Below are 21,308 nucleotides of genomic sequence, written 5' to 3' on the forward strand. Positions count from 1 at the left end.
TCTGGCAAGACTTGAAGATTACAGCCTACCCCAGGCCAACTTAAAGAGCTCGAGCTATTCTGCTAAGAAGAATAGGCAAACACCATGTCATATCACTATGCAAAATTATCATCCTGACTCATAGGTGTTACCCCTTGTCAGGTGGGATGAAGACTTCAGCAATCAAGAGTTTTTGGTTTCTTAGTCCCTTAATTATTCTTACATATACAAACTTTATTAAATCAAAGGTATTTACCTGTAAAAACTGTTCACTGAAGCCAGTGATCTAAGAGTGACACTGATTGGCCACATGACCTGTTGCACTACTAGCCAGAAGAAACTTCTATCACTGCAGAACTATTAAAAGCATACATGCATTATTAATACTAAAGCCACTTGAATCCAATAGTCTTAACATCTATTTTTAATAGTGATATGGAAAAAAATCCTTTCAAGGTGGTGGTATACGAGTTGTGCAACTATTAAAATGCTATCATCAGAGAAGAGTTATACATGTAAGTCAACTCTTTAGAGACAATGATTACAGATTAGCTAAATGTTTTCTAGCAAAATCATCAACAGAATGCAAGAAGGAACAAACAGAAAAAAATAACTGTGCTCTTTGATATTATTTCTATAAGAGGGCACCCAGGATATGAGGATGCAGGCACTTATTTGAAGCCTATTCAAGTGGCAGAAAACCTGCCAACATTTTCAAAACCAGATGTTAGCCAGAATGTAAGTTAAATTATAGAATGCTATAATTTGCATATGAATTTGCAAGCTCCACCCATACACACAACTTAAGTGTCATCAAAACATGCCATGTATTTTCCCTGTCATCAGTATTATATGGCCTCCATTTACATGCTTTCCTGCCACCTAAAACTACGTGACTCCTTTATACAACTTGCCTCCTTTATAATTTATTTTTATTAGAAAAACAGTAGAAAAGTTAAAAATAGAGATGTTTTTATACTACGAAGATGACATCCATTTATAAATATGCTTGACATTCAGTGGCCTCATCTGTGTAGGTAGGACTGCTGAACCTATAGACAAGCTTAAAAAGATAATATAATCAGTGTAAATATAGGATATTTGTGCAGTCCACCTAAAATAAATATATTTATTGGGATAAAGCTGTTTCCAACCATCTACACAGAAAAGGTTTCCCCTCCTCAATTCTGCCTTCCATTAAATACATTTTGAATGTACAAATCAACTTACAAACAAAATGCTAGTATTTGGCATCCTAGTAATTTTTTTTTATATACAGGCAACACCAGCAAAAGTGTTTTTAAATATCAGCCTCATATAGGCTAGGAGATTAACTAACACAACTGGATCATAGGAAGCAAGAAATTGATGGCAGATAAAAGACCATATTGGACTATCAAATCTATCCATCCATACCAAACGCTAATCTCTATAAGCCTTTTCTTTCCCTTATGAGACAAGCACAGAGGATCTCTACTTAAATAGAAACAGAGAAAAATGAAGGCAGATAAAGACCATGTGGCCTATCCAGTCTGCCTAACCATGAAATCTACTATTGTACTGGGCTGCGTTTGGTGCTATTCTTAGAAGTGAAAGAAACAAGATTGTAGCTAGAAAGAAAGGAATCTTTATTACTTACTACAACAGGAGCTTGAATAACTGGCAGGTACTAGGAATCATACAAAATAGGACAATGCTAACTTAGGCAATTGCAAAAGAAATAGTAATTATATCTTATGTTGCAGAAAGAGGAAGAAGAATAGGAGCTTTTAGAGGATACCAATGACAGGAAATATCATTAGCTGTAAGTTTTCAGAAAAGTTATAAAGGTGAATGAAAGAAAAGAAAAAGGGAGAAAAATATTAAAGAATACAAAGGTTATAAAGTTCTCAGCTGCAAAAATATAATTCTCACCCATACAATAATAGAAAGAGAAAAAGGTGTATTTCCTGGGAAATATTCCTACTGAGCAAGGATATGAATCTTCTCTTGTCAGCCGGTCTATTTCAGAATCTCTGTGTCTGCTTAGTACCTTTAGAGGACTGTAATTCCCACCTACCTCTGTCTCGTCCTGCACCAATCAGAAGTCCCACACGTTCACCTAAAGATTGTGATAGGTGTATGGTCGTTGCCACACCTCTGCTCAGTAACTTATATAGTTGGGATGTCATGACAATGGAGGGGGGGGGGTCTTGTCAGTTTGTTTGTAACAAGATGGTTGGGATGTCATGTGTGAAGAATAAGGGGCTGTCCTGTCCCAGGTAGGCCACTAGCTAGGTGGCGCTGGTCCCATAGAAATGGGGGGAAATGTCCAGGATGAGTCACTAGAGGGAGCCAGTAGGGGAATGTCCAGGTGGAGGTTGCTAGGACCAAGGAGAGTCCTGGTCTGGAAACAGGTGTAGGTTGTTGTGGGCTGGGTCCTGCCTAAAATTAGGGGGAAGAGCCTAAAGGGATGGAGAAGCTAATTAACCACCTTATACCTGCCTGTGTGGTAAAAGAGAAGCTGGAGACCTGGCAGCTGGAGGAAGAAGATCCCCTTGAAGGTACTGGTTGAACCCTATGGACTTTTGAAGCTCTCTGCTCAAAAGGTGACAGCTGCACTACCCGCTGAGAAAGAAAAGTAAAGGCTTTTGTTGGGCTGTTTGAACTGTGAAAGTTTGAGGAATGCCTTTTTGTTATGTTTGAGTTGAAGAAGAAATGTTTGAGTTCAAGAAGAAATAAGCCATGAAGATTATGTTAAATGGCAGCTAATAAAACCTTTAGTTATAAGAAGCCTGGTGTTGGTGAACATTTGTGAAAGGGGAAGAGGAGGCAGAGAACTCCCCTGTGTTTGGGGCAGAGCCCTGGTGAATCACCGAGAAGTGTAGAGCCCAGCAGTGACTGTGTGTGAAAGAAGCTAAGCAGGGTCAGCCCTGGCCGGGTCTTGGCAGGGTGACCAGTTCACACATGGCAATGGTCTTTGTTAGTTTGTGGTCAGCCAGAAATTCCTGTCTTGCAACTATTAGTGGAAACTCACAGAAACAAAAACAGAAATAAGCAGACCCAAAAGAAAAAGGCCAGAAAATTCCAGAACACTATTCAATTCCTGTCCTTAGAGATCCTATGTACCTGCCCCCAAGCTTTCTTGAATTCAGAAAGTCTTCACTACTGGAAGACTGTTCCATTCATTCACCACCCTTAGGTTACTCCAAAACATGTCCCCTTTCCACCTTCATCCTATGCCCCCTCATTCAAGAGCTTCCTTCCACATGAAAGAGACCCACCCCCTGTGCATTTATACCACTGAGGCATTTAAAGGTCTCTCCCCCTTTCTTCCAAAGTATACATACTGAGATCTTTACGACTCTCCTCACACGCTTTATGATGAAGACCACTGACCATTTTAGTAGCTGCCTTCTGGACTGACTCCATCTTGTTCATATCTGTTTGAAACTGAGGTCTCGAGAACTGTACACAGTACTCTAAAAGAGGTCTCACCTGAGACAAACAGAGGAATCATATCCTTTTTCCTGCTGGCTATTCCTCTCCTTATGCACCCAAGCATCCTTCTAGCTTTTGGCATCACCTTTTCTACCTGATTGGGAACCTTAAGATCACCACATACCATCACCTGAAAATCCCACCCCTCTTTCATGCACAAAAGTATTTCACCCCATAAACTGTACCACTTCCTCAGGTTTTTGTAGCTCAAATGAACCTAGACTTTTTTGGAATTAGATCTTAGCTGCCAAATTCTGGACCATTCTTCAACCTTCGCTAGGTCCTTCATCATGTTATCCACATCATCAGGGGTGTCACATCCTATTGCAGATTTTGGTATCATATGCAAAGAGGCAAGCGTTATTAAAAAGATCCAGACTAGACAGTTTTTATTACTGAAACCAGGAGTTCTCCAGCTAGGTGCAACATTTTTCTTACGTTACCCTTGTAAGTGCATTGTCTGCTATCGATCGGTCAAATATGTTTTTTCTGAATCTGTACAACTTAGTGAATTTATAACTGCTAAAAGATCTTTGAAGTGAAAAGAACATGCTTGAATAGAAAAAACCCCTGACCGGTTTTTGTTTTCTTTAAAATTGTTACTATATTCTCCGGTTATTGTAAATCTTGGATCTAACTTTGAGGACTAGTGTGTACTTAGTCAGGATTCATTATTTCTTTGAATATTTCTTTTAAAAATTATGGACAAATGTACCTTTTCTTTACCAGTGTAATACTTGGTGTATAATTTGAAATTAATAAAGAATAATAATAATAAAAAAAGATCCAGACTGAGAACCAATTTTTTCCTCAGAGTGAGTTCCTTTTACCACTATCCTTGGCTGCCTTCCACTCAACTAGTTCCTAACCCAGTCAGCCTCTTTAGGGCCCATACCAAGGGCACTCATTTTATTTATGTCATCTATGCAGAACTATTGTGTCAAAGGCTTTGCTAAAATCTAAGTATACTACATCTAGCGCTCTTCCTTGATCCAATTCTATGGTCACCTGGTCAAAGAAATAATCAGATTTTTCTGACAATACCTGCCTCAAGTAAAATCATAATGCTTCAAGTCCTGCAATCCATTGGATTCCAGAAACCTCGCTAAACTCTGCTTTAGAAGCAATTCCATTAATTTACGTACCACATAGGTCAGACTTACTGGCCTGAAGTTCCCAACATCCTTCTTACTTCCACTTTTGTGGAGAGGGCCCACATCCGCCTTGCTCCTGTTCACCAGGACCACTCCCAACAAGAAATGCATTGAAAAGGTCTGACGGCAGAACTGCTAGAACTTTCCTAAGTTGCTTCGGTACCCTCAGATGTATGCCATCTAGCCCCATCACTTTGTTCACCTTTAGTTTAGCTAGCTCCTCACAAACAGACCTCTGAAAATCCTTCAGTTTATCACACTTTTATTCTTATTTGTATTTGTCTTCTGTGGATCTTTGTTATGCAAATCTGCCTCACCTTTATCAGCTTCTACGTATTCCTCCCTTTCACCCTTGAGTTTCACAATGCCCAGTTTTGCACTTTTTCATATCACTAACATCTAAAAATTGTCTTGCCCCATTTTACTGCATTTTCTTCCATTTGCATCATTGCTTTCCTATTTTGCCAGCTTCTCTTAGCTTTTCCAGATCTTATTGTCTGCCTTCCTTTGTGCATTGTCTTGTAGTTTATTAAAGGCTAGCCTCTTTTCCTTAACTTTTCAGCTACTATCTTTGAGAACCAAAACAACCTTACAAAAAAGGTTCCTTGCCCTTAAAAAAATAGTTCCTTACAGTTCTGCCCGCTGCTTGTCCACTTTCTTCTGAAGTTCCCATCCAACAGTTCTTTGAGGTAGTCCCACATCTTGATAAAGTTAGCTTTTTTGAAGTCTAGAACCTTCACAACTGAATTAACCTTCTCCACACCTGTATTAATATTGATTCACATCATAGGATGGATGATCATTGGATGCCAGATGGTCACCACTATAACATCAGAAACACTATCCCCATTTGTAAGCATTAAGTACAGTATGACCCCCATCCCACATAGGTTCTATTACCAACTTATGGAACAGTTCTCCCTGTAGATAATCCAGGATCTCCCCTACTTCTAGATGACCCAGCATAATAAAATCACCTATTAGTACTTCCCCTTTCATAGCTATACTTTAGTAGAGGAGTGTGGTAGCCGTGTTAGTCCACTCTTAAGGTTATCAATAGAAATCAAACAAAATAAAACATGGAAAGAACTTTGAATGTCTTCAATTAAATCTGTCCACTTCTTCAGCCTGTGGAGGCAGCTTGTATACCATACCGATGTAAACAGAACTTCCATTCCCTATTTCCAGATTAACCCATAGTGTCTCTTCCTTACCTGTAAATCCTATAATTCTGTCACCTCAAAACTATCTTTAACACCACTCCCTCCTCCCTTTCTTCCTACCCTGTCCATCCTGAACAGATTATAGCCTGGTATAACTGAAGTCATGGTTGTCTATGAAACATGCAGCTTCTAGATCCAGAACTTCATTTCAAATATTATGGACATTAGTATATAGTACAGACTTAATTATCCAACCTTCGCTAATCCAACCATCCGGCATATCCGACAGACACCCCTGCCCCCCCCCCCCCCCCCCAGGTGACATCATCGCACTGCCATTAACAAGTGTGCAGGTTCTCTTCCTGTTTTCCGGCTTCACAAGCTGCTGGTTAGTGTTAATAAATAATAGTGTATTTTAAATACAGAAACCCTATGCCTGTTCTTTATGCATAAAGTATGTTTTCCATGCACTTTTTAAGGGGTTGACCGATTTAGAAACAGAAGAAACAAATACTCGCAGGGTAGGGAATATAAGATACAACGAAGATGACTCAAGGATGGGCAGACGATGCTTCAGATGATCTAAATGTTTATTGTAAAACAAATAAGACTTGACAGAACTGTGTTTCGGCCAACAAGGCCTGCATCAGGAGTCTATCATAAAAACAAAATCAAAATAAGGACATTTATAAAAAGCAAATCATAAAAGTATATTAAGAAATTTTGACACAGTAGTCCAAACCAGCATGCAAAGGGGGCATTTTTTGATATGACATCTGTCTGAATTTGGACGTTTTTTTGTAAAACGTCCAAAATTAGAACAGGAAAGGTAATTTTCTATTTAAAAAGAAGTCTATCTTTTCCTTTTGAAAATGCTGTTTGGAAAAATGTTTTGTGATTTGGGGGAGTAAAGGGAGGTGATCCCAGATTCCCTTCAGTGGTCATCTGGTAATTTGGGCACCTCTTGTGTGGAGTAGAGGAGTAGCCTAGTGGTTAGTGCAGCAGACTTTGATTCTGGGGAAGTGGGTTCAATTCCCACTGCAGCTATTCACAATAAAAACAGGTCTAGTTCAAAACATCTAAGTTTTAACCCTGGACATCTTAGCTTTGTTCCATTATCGCTGAAAGACGTCCATGTCTTAGGAACACCCAAGTCCCACCTTGAATATGCCGCTGACACGCCCACTTAAGATTTGGACGTCCTTCTGAGAAAGACGTCCAAAAACAGGCTTCGATAATACTGATTTGGACATTTCTGTGAGATAAACATCCAAATGCTGACTTATGTCATTTTTTGGATGTCTATCTCTTTAGAAAATGAGCCTGTTAGTAAACATACCCCAATATTTGCAGTCCATTTTTTTATTTATAAGGTTTAAACAATAATACCACCTCATAACAGTGATTATGATTACCTATTTTGCTGATTTTCTTTAAACCATATACTCCAAATTGTGTTTGTCCACAAAAAAAGAGGAGGCAAGTATAGAAATAAATCAAAAGAAATTTACGAGGATGCTTAATTTTGTTTTTATCTTTACTTTTTCCCCAGATCTTTCTTTTTTCCTACTCTTTTGTGAATAGATTATATAACCTAGTCTCCAGGACTGCTACTAAACACAAGGCAGCCTTTTCATGCAGATCTTTATTTCCCACATTTCCAAATGTTGCCCTTTTTCCCTCTTATATCCTAGTGATTAATATTTATTTACCTAGATATTTGTTCACTCACATCCTCCCCCCCCCCCCCAAATAATCCTAGTTTAAAGTCCTACTGAATAAGTTAGCAAGTCTGCTGCAGAACTCCTGTTTTGATAGATTGACGCCATTTCTGCTCAGAAGTCTCTGGAAAACCATCCCACGATCTAGGGATCTGATACACTCTCAGTGAAACTATTGAGGAACCCAAGCTTTCATCCCCAAGATGTGAGCTTTTATGTCTTGACATTTATCCTTGACAGGGAGGGTTAGGGAGAACACCATCCCCATATCTATCTGCTCACCTTCTCTCCCAGATTCAGGAAGTTGTTTTAATACACTAGCATGGGTACATAGCAGTATCATTTGTGCCAACAAGGATATGTACCATGAGCTAATACTCAGTAGCTTTAATCAGTCTCTGCAAACTCTCCATAATGTCCTAGATCTTGAAACCAGATAGACAGCACATTTGCTGGGAAATCATGTCCAATAAGCAGATGAATTTCTCTGTACCCTTCAGAAGGGAGTCACCAACCACCACTACCCTTCACTTTCCAGCTTTGGTGTTTTTAAGCTCCAATTTCTCCTATTCTTGGGATGTTCTTACATCGTCCACTTCCAGGGCAGCATACTGGTTCTTCAGTTCTAGAAAAGGTAGAGTGAATATGTCAGTTCTGCAGATTCTGGTGATATGTGTCCAGCTGTAATTTTTTTTTTTTAATACAGTGTCCCTCTGTTGAAGATCTTAGTTGCCTCAAGAAGTATTGCATCAATATACGTACACAGGTACATAAGTATTGCCACACTGGGACAGACCAAAGGTCCATCAAGCGCAACATCCTGAGGTTAGTGCAGTGGACTTTGATCCTGGGAAACTGAGTTCAATTCCCACTGCAGCTCCTTGTGACTTTGGCCAAGTCACTTAACCCTCCATTTCCCCTGGTACTAAAGTACCTGAATATATGTAAACCACTTTGAATGTAGTTGCAAAAACCTCAGAAAGGTGGTATATCAAGTCCCATTTCCCTTTCCCTTTCCAACAGTGGCCAATCCAGGTCACGAATACCTGGCAAGATCCCAGAAAAGCTCAATACATTTTATGCTGCTTATCCCAGAAATAAGCAGTGGATTTTCCCAAGTCAATTTAATAATGTTCTATGGACTTTTCTTTAGGAAGTCGTCCAGATCCTTTTTAAACCCCGCTAAGCTAGCCGCCTTTACCACATTCTCTGGAAACGAATACCAGAAATTACGTGTTGAGTGAAGAAACATTTTCCCTGATTCATATTAAATTTACTACTTTGCATCTTCATCACATGCTCCCTAGTCTTAGTATTTTTGGAAAGAGTAAACAAATAATTCACATCCACCCATTCTACTCCACTCATTATTTTTCAGACCTCTATCATATCTCCCCTCAGCCGTCTCTTCTTCAAGCTGAAGAGCCCTAGACGCTTCAGCCTTTCCTCATAGGGAAGTCATCCCATCCCCTTTATCATTTTCATCGCCTTTCTCTGTACCTTTTCTAATTCCACTATATCTTTTTCGAGATGCAGCAACTAGAATTGAACACAGTAGTCGAGGTGCGGTCGCACCATGGACCGATACAAAAGGATTATAAAGTCCTCACTTTTGTTTTCCATTCCTTTCCTAATAATACCTAACATTCTATTTGCTTTCTTAGCCGCAGCAGCAAACTAAGCAGAGCATTTCAATCTATCATCAACAACGACGCCAAGATCCCTTTCTTGGTCAGTGACTCCTAACGTGGAACCTTGCATTACGTAGCTATAGTTCGGGTTCCTCCTTCCCACATGCATCACTTTGCATTTGCTCACATTAAAAGTCATCTGCTACTTAGACGCCCAATCTCCCAGTCTCGTAAGGTCCTCTTGTAATTCTTCACAATCCTCTCGTGATTTAACAACTTTGAATAACTTTGTGTCATCAGCAAATTTAATTACCTCACTAGTTACTCCCATCTCTAAATCATTTATAAATATGTTAAAAAGCAGTGGTCTCAGCAAAGATCCCTGAGGAACCCCATTATCTACCCTTATCCATTGAGAATACTGACAATTTAACCCTACTCTCTGTTTTCTATCTTTTAACCAGTTTTTAATCCACAATAGGACACTATCTCCCATGACTCTCTAATTTCTTCTGCAGCCTTTCATGAGGTACTTTGTCAAATGCCTTTTGAAAATCCAGATACACAATACTAACCGGCTCGCCTTTGTCCACATGTTTGTTCACCCCTTCAAAGAAATGTAACAGATTGGTGAGGCAAGATTTCCCTTCACTAAATCCATGTTGGCTTTGTGTCATTAGTCCATGCTTTTGAATATGCTCTGTAATTTTGTTCTTTATAATAGTCTCTACCATTTTGCCCGGCACCAATGTCAGGCTCACCGGTCTATAATTTCCTGGATCCTCTCTGGAACCTTTTTTAAATATCGGCGTTACATAGGCTACCCACCAATCTTCAAATACCATGCTCAAATCTAAAGATAATTAGACATTACTAACAATAGTTCTGCCAGTTCATTTTTCAATTATCAGTACTCTGGGATGAATAGCATCCGGTCCAGCAGATTTGCTACTCTTCAATTTGTCAAATTGCCCCTTTACATCCTCTAGGTTTATAGAGATTTCATTCAGTTTCTCCGACTCGTCAGCTTTGAATACCATTTCTGGCACTGGTATCTCTCCCAAATTTTCCTCGGTGAAGACCGAAGCAAAGAATTCATTTAATTTCTCCACTATGGCTTTGTCTTCCCTGATCGTCCCTTTTACCCCTCAGTCATCTAGCGGTCCAACCGATTCTTTTGCCGGCTTCTTGCTTTTAATATACCTAAAAAAATTTTTACTATGTGTTTTTGTCTCCAACGCAATCTTTTTTTCAAAGTCCCTCTTTGCCTTCCTTATCAGCACTTTGCATTTGACTTGACATTCCTTATGCTGTTTATTATTGTTTTCAGTTGGTTCCTTCGCCCATTATTGTGTTGCCCAGTTTGCTAGCCTCCCTAATTTTCAATAACATCTCTACGTCCGTCTGTTCATCCTGGCCAGGTGGACGGTAGTACACTCCTATCACTATCCTTTTTCCCTTTACACTTGGAATTTCAATCCATAGGGATTCCAAGATGTGTTTTGTTTCCTGAGAATTTTCAAATCTATTTGATTCAAGGCCCTCCTTAACATACAGTGCTATCCCATCCACCAATTTGATCCACCCTATCACTACAATATAATTTGTACCCCAGTATGACAGTGTCCCGCTGGTTATCCTCCTTCCACCAAGTCTCAGACATTCCTATTATATTTAATTTTTAATTTAGTGCAATATATTCTAACTCTCCCATCTTATTTCTTAGGCTTCTATATTTCTCACTGTCACAGATGCTTCTTAGCTTTGCCACCTCCTCTCAGTTTCTCGAATTGTTTCCTAAGGGATTCAACCTGCAGACATCTTGTATACAGTCAGCCATCCTCCTGGATGAAGGCAGAAGTGGTAACAGGGATGATAGCTTTTTGGCCCAGCCATATTTCTACTGTAGGAAGTTAGCAACTTCCTAGTGTGACAAGAAGAGAGAGAGAGAAAAAAAGAGACCATCTGAAGTCTACCTTTTCATCAACTGTCTTGTCAGTAAAGAAGGAAAAGGAAAAATGAGTTCTTACCTACTAATTTTCTTTCCTTTGGTCCCAAAGGATCAGTCCATTATTGTGGGTTATGCCCATCTTCCAGCAGGCGGAGACAGAGCACTAATGAGCTGTGCTGTTATATTGTATTGTGCAACTATATTCAGCCAGTATTGTGATAGGTAAGCAGTGGAAGAAATAACTTGTTGTAATGGAAGATTTAAAGAATTGCTTTTCAACCCTGCTTTGATCGATAATGAACTCTGAAATCTTCCATCTTTGAACAAAAGTAACTTTTCTTGTAAATACAAAAACAAGTTGGAATGCAATAGATAAGACACAGCTCTAATTAATTTGGCATGTGAAGGAGGGTGGTACTTGCTTTCGGAGTTCAACCTGGCCACCTGGACTTGGAAAGCATGTGACCACGTTCTCACAGTATGGCTTGTTTACCTAAACAGAGAAGCATTCTATAATTTTCCTTAGCTCTGAACATGAGTTCTGAGCTTAATAAAAAGGGAGCCTTGTTGCAGCAGAGCTTTGGGGCTCATCTGTGAGTGGACGCACTGTGCAGAGGACTTGTTCCTGGTCAAAGAAGCTTCTGGCTCTCGCTGTGAACCGGGCCCCCCCCCCAGCTGATGTTAAGAGCCTGGATGATGTATGGACCAGTGATGTTGTATGTATAGTGTATTATTGCTTCTTCTCCTGGTCTAAGAACTCGTAGCATTGCTTAGATGTAAAGACCAGTGATGCAATGATTGTTTATGTAGCTAATCATTGTGTGTATCTAGCTTAATCATTATATATATCTTAATCATTGTAGATTTTAGCCCCTCTAATAAAGGTTTAATTTATCTAATACGAATCCAAAAGAATCCACGGTAATTATTAAGTAGTCTGTGTCAGTGAGACAGGCTGTAAATCCATAGCAGTACACTTGTCTGTACTATAATAAAAAGCACCTCCAACGTTCTGAAGCTGACTCCTTGTCTTCACTCAAGTGAAGGGATTGTAAGGTTCGTTACCTCCGTAAAACTGTCACCATCTCTCTCGGCCCCGCCCCCGCAACTCTGATAGGTCCGCCGCCCTCGACGTCAACACGTTTTGACGATGCAACGTCATCACGTTATGACGTCGAGGGCAGCGGACCTATCAGAGGCGCGAGGGCAGGGCCGAGAGAGATGGTTACAGATTTCGGAAGGTAACAAAACTTACTAGCCCTTCACTTCAATGATGCCACGGAGTCAGCTTCACACCGTTACAGGTGCGATCGCAGGGTGAACGGAGGGGGGGGAGCAACAGCGGGGGCAACTACCCTGGAACTGGGAGGGAGGAAGACAGGGAGGCCAACGACCCAGGAACAGGATGGATGGATGGATGGATGGGTGGGTGGGAGGGAGGGCCGACCCTGGAACTTGGAAGGGGGGACAGGCGGACCATGAAACTGGGAGGGAGGGGGAGAGGGGGGGCAACAACCCAGGAACTGGATGGGTGGATGGGAGGGAGGGCGGCCTCTGTAACTTGGAGGGTGGGCGAACTCAAGAACTTGGAAGGGGGGCCAGGCGGACCATGAAACTGGGAGGGAGGGGGAGAGGGGGGGCAACGACCCAGGAACAGGATGGATGGATGGATGGACGGGAAGGAGGGAGGGAGGGCCGACCCTGGAACTTGGAAAGGGGGACAGGTGGACCATAAAACTGGGAGGGAGGGGGAGAGGGGGGGCAACAACCCAGGAACTGGATGGGTGGGTGGGAGGGAGGGCGGACTCTGTAACTTGGAGGGGGGGTGGACTGGAACTTGGAAGAGGGGCCAGGTGGACCATGAAACTGGGAGGGAGGGGGAGAGGGGGCGCAACGACCCAGGAACTGGATGGGTGGGTGGGTGGGAGGGAGGGCGGACTCTGGAACTTGGAGATGGGGCGGACTCTGGAACTTGGAAGGGGGGCGGACGGACACTGAAACTGGGAGGCAGGGAGGGAGGGGGCCCCTGGCACACACTCTCATTCTCACACACACTCGCAGTCTCACTGTCTCTGTCACACACACTCACACATTCACTCTCTATCACACATTCACTCTCACACACACTCTGTAAAACACACACACTCCGAGGAAAACCTTGCTAGCACCCGTTTCATTGGTGTCAGAAACGGGCCTTTTTTTCTAGTTAAGAAATAACTCCTGCCTCCTCAACAGAAACACAGGTAAACAATTGAAATCACAATAAAAACAAAAAATTGCATTAACCTGTGCCCATACACCAATGAAACAGAGGGCTATATAAACTGAAGAAAGAAAAGGTGGGTTCTGAACTGAAGGAAAGAAAATAAACTCATTTTTCCTTCCTTGTTGTCAACAAAAGATCAGTCTTCTGGGAAGTAGAAAAGCAATCCTTAAGTTGGGAGGGAACACGACACCCATGCACAGATAACCGTCGCCCCAAAAGAAGCCTTTGCCTTAGCTGCCACATCTAAACGATAATGCTTTGAAAATGTATGCTAAGACGACCATGTAGCTGACCTGCAAATTTCATCCACAGAAATAGTTTATGTTTCATCAAAAAAAGTAGAAAAGGCTCAAGTAGAAAGAAAGCAGATTTCCCTACTAGCAAGTAAGTTGATGAGGTAGCATCCTTTAATCAATGAGCAACAGCTGCCTTAAAAGCAACCATACACTTTTTAGGACCTGAAAGAGAACAAAGAGATGGTCAGAATGGCTGAAATCATTAGTGATCTGTAAGTAACATAAAAGAATTCATAAAACAAAGAAGGGTGCAAAAAGTGGTATAGAAAATGGTCAATGGATCGTACTGTGAACCACAATCCTCTCTATGAAAGGAGGGCAAGTAATGTGGTTGACTGAGATGAAGAGACCACCTTGGGTAGGAAGGAGGGAACTGTGTGAAGAGTTATACCTGCCTCAGAGAAATAAAAGAAAAGATCTTTATAAGATAAAGCTTGAATTGCTGACACTTCTGCCAGAAGTCATTGCCACCATAGGCGGTCGGTGGCCCAACTGTTTGGGGAGGCTAAAGGGGGCAGGGTTAGGGGTGGGGCCAGGGGTGGAGCTTAAATCCATAATTGATAACAGAAAAAAAATAAAATCACAATTAATACCTTTTATTAAATTTAGATATTAGATATGTATCATATGTCAAAGAATAAAGTGGTTGCTCAAAGCATATACTAACCACAATCGCTCAACTGCAAAACACTATGCACAACTTTGTGCAAAAACACACTCAGAACCTGAATGTACCATAAATATTACACTGGGCAGAACCTAATACACCAATATACCACCCATACGGAAAATGCAGACCGTCAACAATATGAAACAAGGGATCATAATATCACAATTCTCATGTACAGCCACAAAACACCCTAATTCATGTTTAATGTGGGATAAAATTCCATAAATAAGTAAATAAATATAAACTTTTAATGTTGAGCACCTGATTCTCAAAGTGGACATATTCCAAACACTATAATGAAAATAAAATGATCTTTTCTACCTTTGTTGTCTGGTGACTTTGTTTTTCTGATCATGCTGGCCCAGTATCCGATTCTGCTGCTATCTGTCCTCTTAACTCCGTTTCCAGGGCTTCCTTTCATTTATTTTTATTTTTATTTTTTTTGTTACATTTGTACTCCGCGCTTTCCCACTCATGGCAGGCTCAATGCGGCTTACATGGGGCAATGGAGAGTTAAGTGACTTGCCCAGAGTCACAAGGAGGTGCCTGTGCCTGAAGTGGGAATCGAACTCAGTTCCTTAGTTCCCCAGGACCAAAGTCCACCACCCTAACCACTAGGCCACTCCTCCACTCCTTACTTTCCGCCTTTCTTCTTCATTTCTTGTCCTACATCCGTAAGTAAAAGCTGGGTCCTCCGCAGACTTGACTGTCCATTGGATCCAGCATCTGCCTATTTTCTCCACCCATGTGCAGTTTCTCCTCTTTTCCTTTTCCCTCATCTCATCTCCTTCCTCTCTCTTCCCTCCCCTCCCCTCTATATCCAGCAATTTCTCCTCTCTCCCTGGGCCCAGTCCTCTCATCCATGTCCATCCGTGCTCCTCTCTCCCCTGCCCCCTCCATTCATCCATATCCAGCAATTCCCCTCTCTCCCTGAGCCCTGCCCTGTCCTCCCATCCATGCTCCTCTCTCCCCTGCCCCCTCCATTCATCCATATCCAGCAATTCCCCTCTCTCCCTGAGCCCTGCCCTGTCCTCCCATCCATGCTCCTCTATCCCCTGCCCCCCTCCATTCACCCATATCCAGCAATTCACCCATATCCAGCAATTCCCCTCTCTCCTTGAGCCCTGCCCTGCCCTCCCATCCATGTTCATCCATACTCATCCATGCTCCTCTCTCCCCTGCCTCCCTCCATTCACCCATATCCAGCAATTCCCCTCGCTCCATGAGCCCTGCCCTTCCATGCTCCTCTCTCCACAGCCCTCCTCCATTCACCCATATCCAGCAATTTCCCTCTTTCCCTGAGCCCTGCCCTTCCATCCATGCTCCTCTCTCCCCTGCCCCCCTCCATTCACCCATATCCAGCAATTCCCCTCTTTCCCTGAGCCCTGCCCTTCCATCCATCTCCCTCTCTCCCCTGCCCCAACTGCCCACCCTCTTCTCCCCCCCCCCCCCCCCAAGATCCCTTTCCTTTTTTTTTTCTTTTAAATTTACCTCCGAGTCTGGCAGCGCAGCGTCAGTGAAAGCGCTCCCAGTGAAAGCACTTCTCTTCGCTCAGTGTCCCGCCTTCATCTGACATCATGACGTCAGAAGAAGGCAGGACACTGAGCGAAGGGAAGCGCTTTTACTGGGAGTGCTTTCACTGACGCTGTCGCTGCGCTGCCGAACTAGAGGTAAATTTAAAAGAAAAAAAAGGAAAGGGATCTTGGGGGAGAGAAGAGGGCAGGCAGTTGGGATGATCGGCGAGCCCTGGGCGGGCAGAACTGAGTCATGTGGGCGTTGTCATCAGGATCCGATCTTCGGCTGGGAAGGCTTAGCCTCCCCAAGCCTCTGATACCGGGCGCCTATGATTGCCACCAAGAACACTGCATTTAAGGTAAGATCTTTAAGAGTAACTTTAGAAAGGTGTTAGAATGGAAGTTTTTGAACAGCTTGCAGAATTAAATTAAGAGTCCATTCAGGACAGACTCATCTATGAGGAGGACACAACTGATTAACAGACATCAGGTTGAGCCGCAAGAGAAGAATGCTGAATACTGCCCCTGAAACAAGCAAGGGCCGCCACTTGTACTTTAAGGGAGTTAAGAGCCAAACCCTTTTTATAATCTTCTTGAAGGAAGACTAAAATCTGTGATAAAGTGTCATTAGCAGGAGAAATATTTCTTTCTTTAGACAAAATTTCAAAAGGTTTTCCAGACTTTTGTATATGCCATAGAGGTAGATCTTTTGCGTGCTTGCACAACAGTTGTAATAACTTCCTATCAATATCCCCTCTTCCACAGTCAGGACCTATCAAGAGCCAGGTCATAAGACTAAATGGGGAGAGATTTCCATCACTATCAGACCCTGCAACAACAGACATTTGTGGTTGGATAAACATAAGGGAGCTGCAATCTGCACACAAATGATATCCACGAAGAAAGGGCATCTTGGCCAAGCCAGAAACACTAATATCACCCAATCTGGATCATGCACAATGTGCTGAAAGTTTCTACATATCAGCAGCCATGGAAGAAAAACATATAGCAGATCTGATGTCTTAAGTATTGGTCTTGGACACCATGAGGTCCATCATTGGAAGGCCCAACTGATATGTGATCAGACTAAAAGCATCCAACAACTGCCATTCCCCCAGATCCAGAGAAAATCTGCTGAGGTACTCCACTTGTGTGTTCAAAGATCCCGCTTTATGGAGTTGCTGAGAGTAGAGTGATGTGAGACGCCACCCATTTGAAGAAGAACCTCCACTTCCTTGGCTAGATGAACATTCTTCATTCTGCCTTGCCTGTTTATATAAGAAACCGCAGTCATGTTGTCTAAGAATACCTATACTGGTTTTACCTGAAGAAAAGCAGCAAATGCCAGCAACACATTTTTTATTGCCTTGAGCTCCAGATGGCTGATTGACAATGAGATTTTTGTCGCAGACCAGCGACCCTGAACTGTTTGATGAAGACAATGAGCTCCCCAGGCTGAAAGGCTGAAATTTGTCATCACAAGCAACCAATCCGGAGTGTGTAATGGTAGACCTGCTTGAAGAGGAGGATGAAGCCACCACCTCAAGCTGCGCTTTGCTTGAAGTGTCCACAGAAGAGAAACTTCGTAATCCTTTGATGTTGGAGACTAATGACTTAGGACAGAAAACTGAAGAAGTCTCATGTAGAATCTGACTCACAGAAGAACTTCCAGAGTGGCTGCCATTGTCCCTAGAACTTGCACATAATCTCAAGCTCTGGAATGCAATAGAGAGAGAAGGTTGAGGATTTGGTCCTGAACCTTCAACTGGCAAGCCGAAGGGAGTAACACTTTCCCTCTTCAAGTTGACCCTGACTTCCAGATATTCCAGAAACCGGGTCGGAAAAAAGTGACTCTTGTCATAGTTGACTACCCATCCAGAGAGAAAAGGAAATTAACTACCCTGGTGGAGAGTTGAAGGCTTTCTTGATAGGAAGAGGCTCAAATCAACCAATCGTCCAGGTAAAGATGTTTTTTGACACCTTCCTTCTGAAGGTATCCCTTATTGACAGCACCAGTAAAGAGGCCCCTGTACTGGTGCTTTCAATAAAGGATACATTTTGTATTTATGCATATAGCTGGTCGTCACTTGTGTCTTCCTCTACTCTGATTTGATTGTTCATTTTGGTGTAGAGGCTTTTTCCTGTTTTTGCTTTTGACCCCATACCTGTGACATTACCATATAAAGGTGTTTAAAAATCCATTTCATGTCAAGTCCTATTGTCTGAAGACCTTCACTACATGTAGAGTTGAATATGTAATTTTATGACCTTGCCAAAAAGGGTATGTAAATATGACCACCAGGTGCCTTCAACTGAGCATGTGAGATCAAAAACTCAATTTAAAAAGACTTCAAGAACCATTAGTTGTTTATTACAAGACATTTGCAAACAGGTTTGAGCAGTTAAAATGCTTTGTCATCGATACAGTTTCAATACATGTAAGTGTCACACTCTTGGTAGGTAAAGTCCTTGGGCCGAAGCCCAGTGGACACTACCTAGCAGCCCGAGGTCTAGTTAGGCTCCCAACTGGTGGCAGGCAAGACACCTGGGCAAGAGAAGAGACACTGAGGCAAGCCACAGGACAGATAGAACAAGACACAGTCAGCCAGACTGTAGTCAGGGCAAGCTGAAACTGAAGACCAGGCTGAGGCTGGATCTGGAGCTGAACCTGAAGCTGAGTCGGAGACAAGGCTGAAAAACTAGGCAGGAGACGGGGCTGGAGCGAGGCAGGAATCTACGCTGAACTAGGCTGGAAACAAGTCTGGCAAGCTACACACACTAGGAGCTACTAGGAGATCTGCTGCAAAGGCACAGAAGAAGTGTTCCAGCCCCTTAAATAGACCTGACTCTGCCGTCATCAAGGGGCACCTCTTGATTCCTGCCATGATCCCTTGAAGAAGAGATTCCACATGTATGCCCAGGATCATCAGCATTAGCCGGTAAGAGAGCAACTCGCCTGAGCCATGGCAGCCCAGGGACAGCTTCACAGATGAGATACCACGCTGGGGAAGCAGCCAGAAGCACTGGGAAGATGCCGCAGTGCCCGGTCTCAATGCCCACCAGTGGACAAAAGTGAGTCGGGGTCCAGCAAAGCACAGCCATGACAAAGAAGAGGTGACAAAGTCATTTGAAAAAAAAGAGAAGTTTTTTGGATAAACAAATTGCATTCATTAGAACCATGGGTTCTGAATAGCTGTCTAAAAGTGGATGTACTTTGAACACTCTGAGTGCATACCAGCAGAGGGCAGTAGTAGTTGTTTCTGAACTAAGTTAATTTGTTTTCAACAACACATGTGCCGGCATCTATTTTAGTCACTGGAGCTATTTTCAAACTTTCAAAATGAATGCCGTGTACCGTGGCTACGTTTGGAAATTCTCAGATGAGTAATTCAAGCTATATATATTGTCACAGGCTTTGAATTGCGTGGCATGAAGTGCATGAGATGGTTAAGACTGGATATGCGGCACCGAACCATGAGCGGTTTGTAAGATCAAAAACACTTATCCTGATAGCAGAGATTATTTTCTATGTGGAACTGCAACCCCTGATGAAGCCTATATATCAGGTGAAAGGGTCCCATTTGGATTATGATTCAGGTAAGTGCTCAATTTCATTCATTAAATTTGCACTGTTACCCTGAAATAATTAAAGATCAAGTAATTAATTAATGTTCCAGCAATATGCTGTTTGGATTATAGAGCAAAGAATTTTTTTTGATATAGAGATTGTCTTGATAATCATTCTTTTTTATAATTTAGCATAACAAATACACACGGAGGTTTTCTGTGACCAGTGATGAGGAATGGAACTGTTAATTAGAGTATAGGAATTCATTCTGCATTTTCGATTGTTGAGGTCTTTTTCCTCCACTGTGTTTGAGAATCTTTGTCTCACTATAAAGTTGAACCATTTTTTGAATTTTGATTTGTGATTTCAATTACCCCAAGACTGATTACATAAATGTTACATCAGGGAGCGCTAGGGAGATAACATTTCAAGACATAATAATTAACTGCTTCTTGGATCAACTGATCCAGGAATCAACAAGAGGGACAGACATTTTAGACCTAGTCTTTAGTGGAATGCAGGGAATAGTATGAAAAATAATGATGTTGAGTCTGCAAGGAAACAGTGACCGCAACATGATCAAATATCAGTTAATATCTGGAGTGACGTCACAGAGGTAATCCTTTGAAGCAGTATTTAATTTTTGAAAAAGTGAATACGATAAAATGAGGAAAATGGTTAAAAAGAAGCTAAAAGGATCGGCTGCAAAGGTTATGACTTTAAATAAGGCATGGATGTTGTTTAAAAATACTATCTTGGAAGCCCAGACCAGATGCATTCCACGTATTTACAAAGGTGGAAAGAACAGCAAATGACAAAGTAAAGTGAAAAAGGCTATAAGAACCAAAAGTTCAACTTTCAAAAGAACCCAAATGAAGAAATAAGAAGCAGCATAAGCACTGGTAAGTTAGATGCAAAGCATTTATAAAGAAGGCTAAAAAAAGAATATGAAGTAACAGCTTTTTCAGGTACATCAAAAAACAGAAAACCTGTGAAAGAATCTGTGGGACCAATTGATCATGAAGGAGAAAAGGGGGTACTCAGGGATGATAGGGCCATAGTGGAGAGATTGAATGAATTTTTTGCTTTGGTCTTTACAGAAGTACATAAGTATTGCCATACTGGGAAAGACCAAAGGTCCATCAAGCCCAACATCCTGTTTCCAACAGTGGCCAATCCAGGTCACATATACCTGGCAAGATCCCCAAAAAGTACAAAACATTTTATACTGCTTATCCCAGAAATAATGGATTTTCCCCAAGTCCATTTAATAATGATCTATGGACTTTTCCTTTGGGAAGCCGTGCCGTCTAAACCTTTTTAAACTCCGCTAAGCTAACCATCTTTACCACATTATCTGGAAACGAATTCCAGAGTTTAATTACACATTGAGTGAAGAAATATTTTCTATGATTCATTTTAAAATTACTACATTGTAGCTTCATAGCATGCCCCCTAGTCCTAATATTTTGGGAAAGAGTAAACAGACGCTTCACATCTAACCGTTCAACTCCACTCATTATTTTATAGACCTCTATCATATCTCCTCTCAGCCGCCTTGTCTCCAAGCTGAAGAGCCCTAGCCGCTTTAGCCTTTCCTCATAGCGAAGTCATCCCATCCCCTTTATCATTTTCGTCACCCTTCTCTGCACCTTTTCTAATTCTACTATATCTTTTTTGAGATGTGGCAACCAAAATTGAACACAATATTTGAGGTGCGGTCGCACCATGGAGCGATACCTAACATTCTATTTGCTTTCTTAGCCGCAGCAGCACACTGAGCAGAAGGTTTCAACGTATCAACAATGATGAACCTAGATCCCTTTCTTGTTCTGTGACTCCTAACATGGAACCTTGCATGATGTAGCTATAATTCGGGTTCCTCTTTCCCACATGCATCACTTTGCACTTGTTC

At 41.9% G+C, this 21,308-nt stretch overlaps 1 protein-coding gene across 2 annotated transcripts in view; it reads right to left on the minus strand.

Annotated features, from left to right (window-relative positions):
- STXBP5L (syntaxin binding protein 5 like) overlaps positions 1-21,308 on the minus strand; it is a 663,841-nt gene that overhangs the window by 466,513 nt on the left and 176,020 nt on the right. The window lies entirely within an intron of this gene.

Source organism: Microcaecilia unicolor, chromosome 5 (assembly GCF_901765095.1).
Source record: "Microcaecilia unicolor chromosome 5, aMicUni1.1, whole genome shotgun sequence".
NCBI lineage: Eukaryota > Metazoa > Chordata > Amphibia > Gymnophiona > Siphonopidae > Microcaecilia > Microcaecilia unicolor.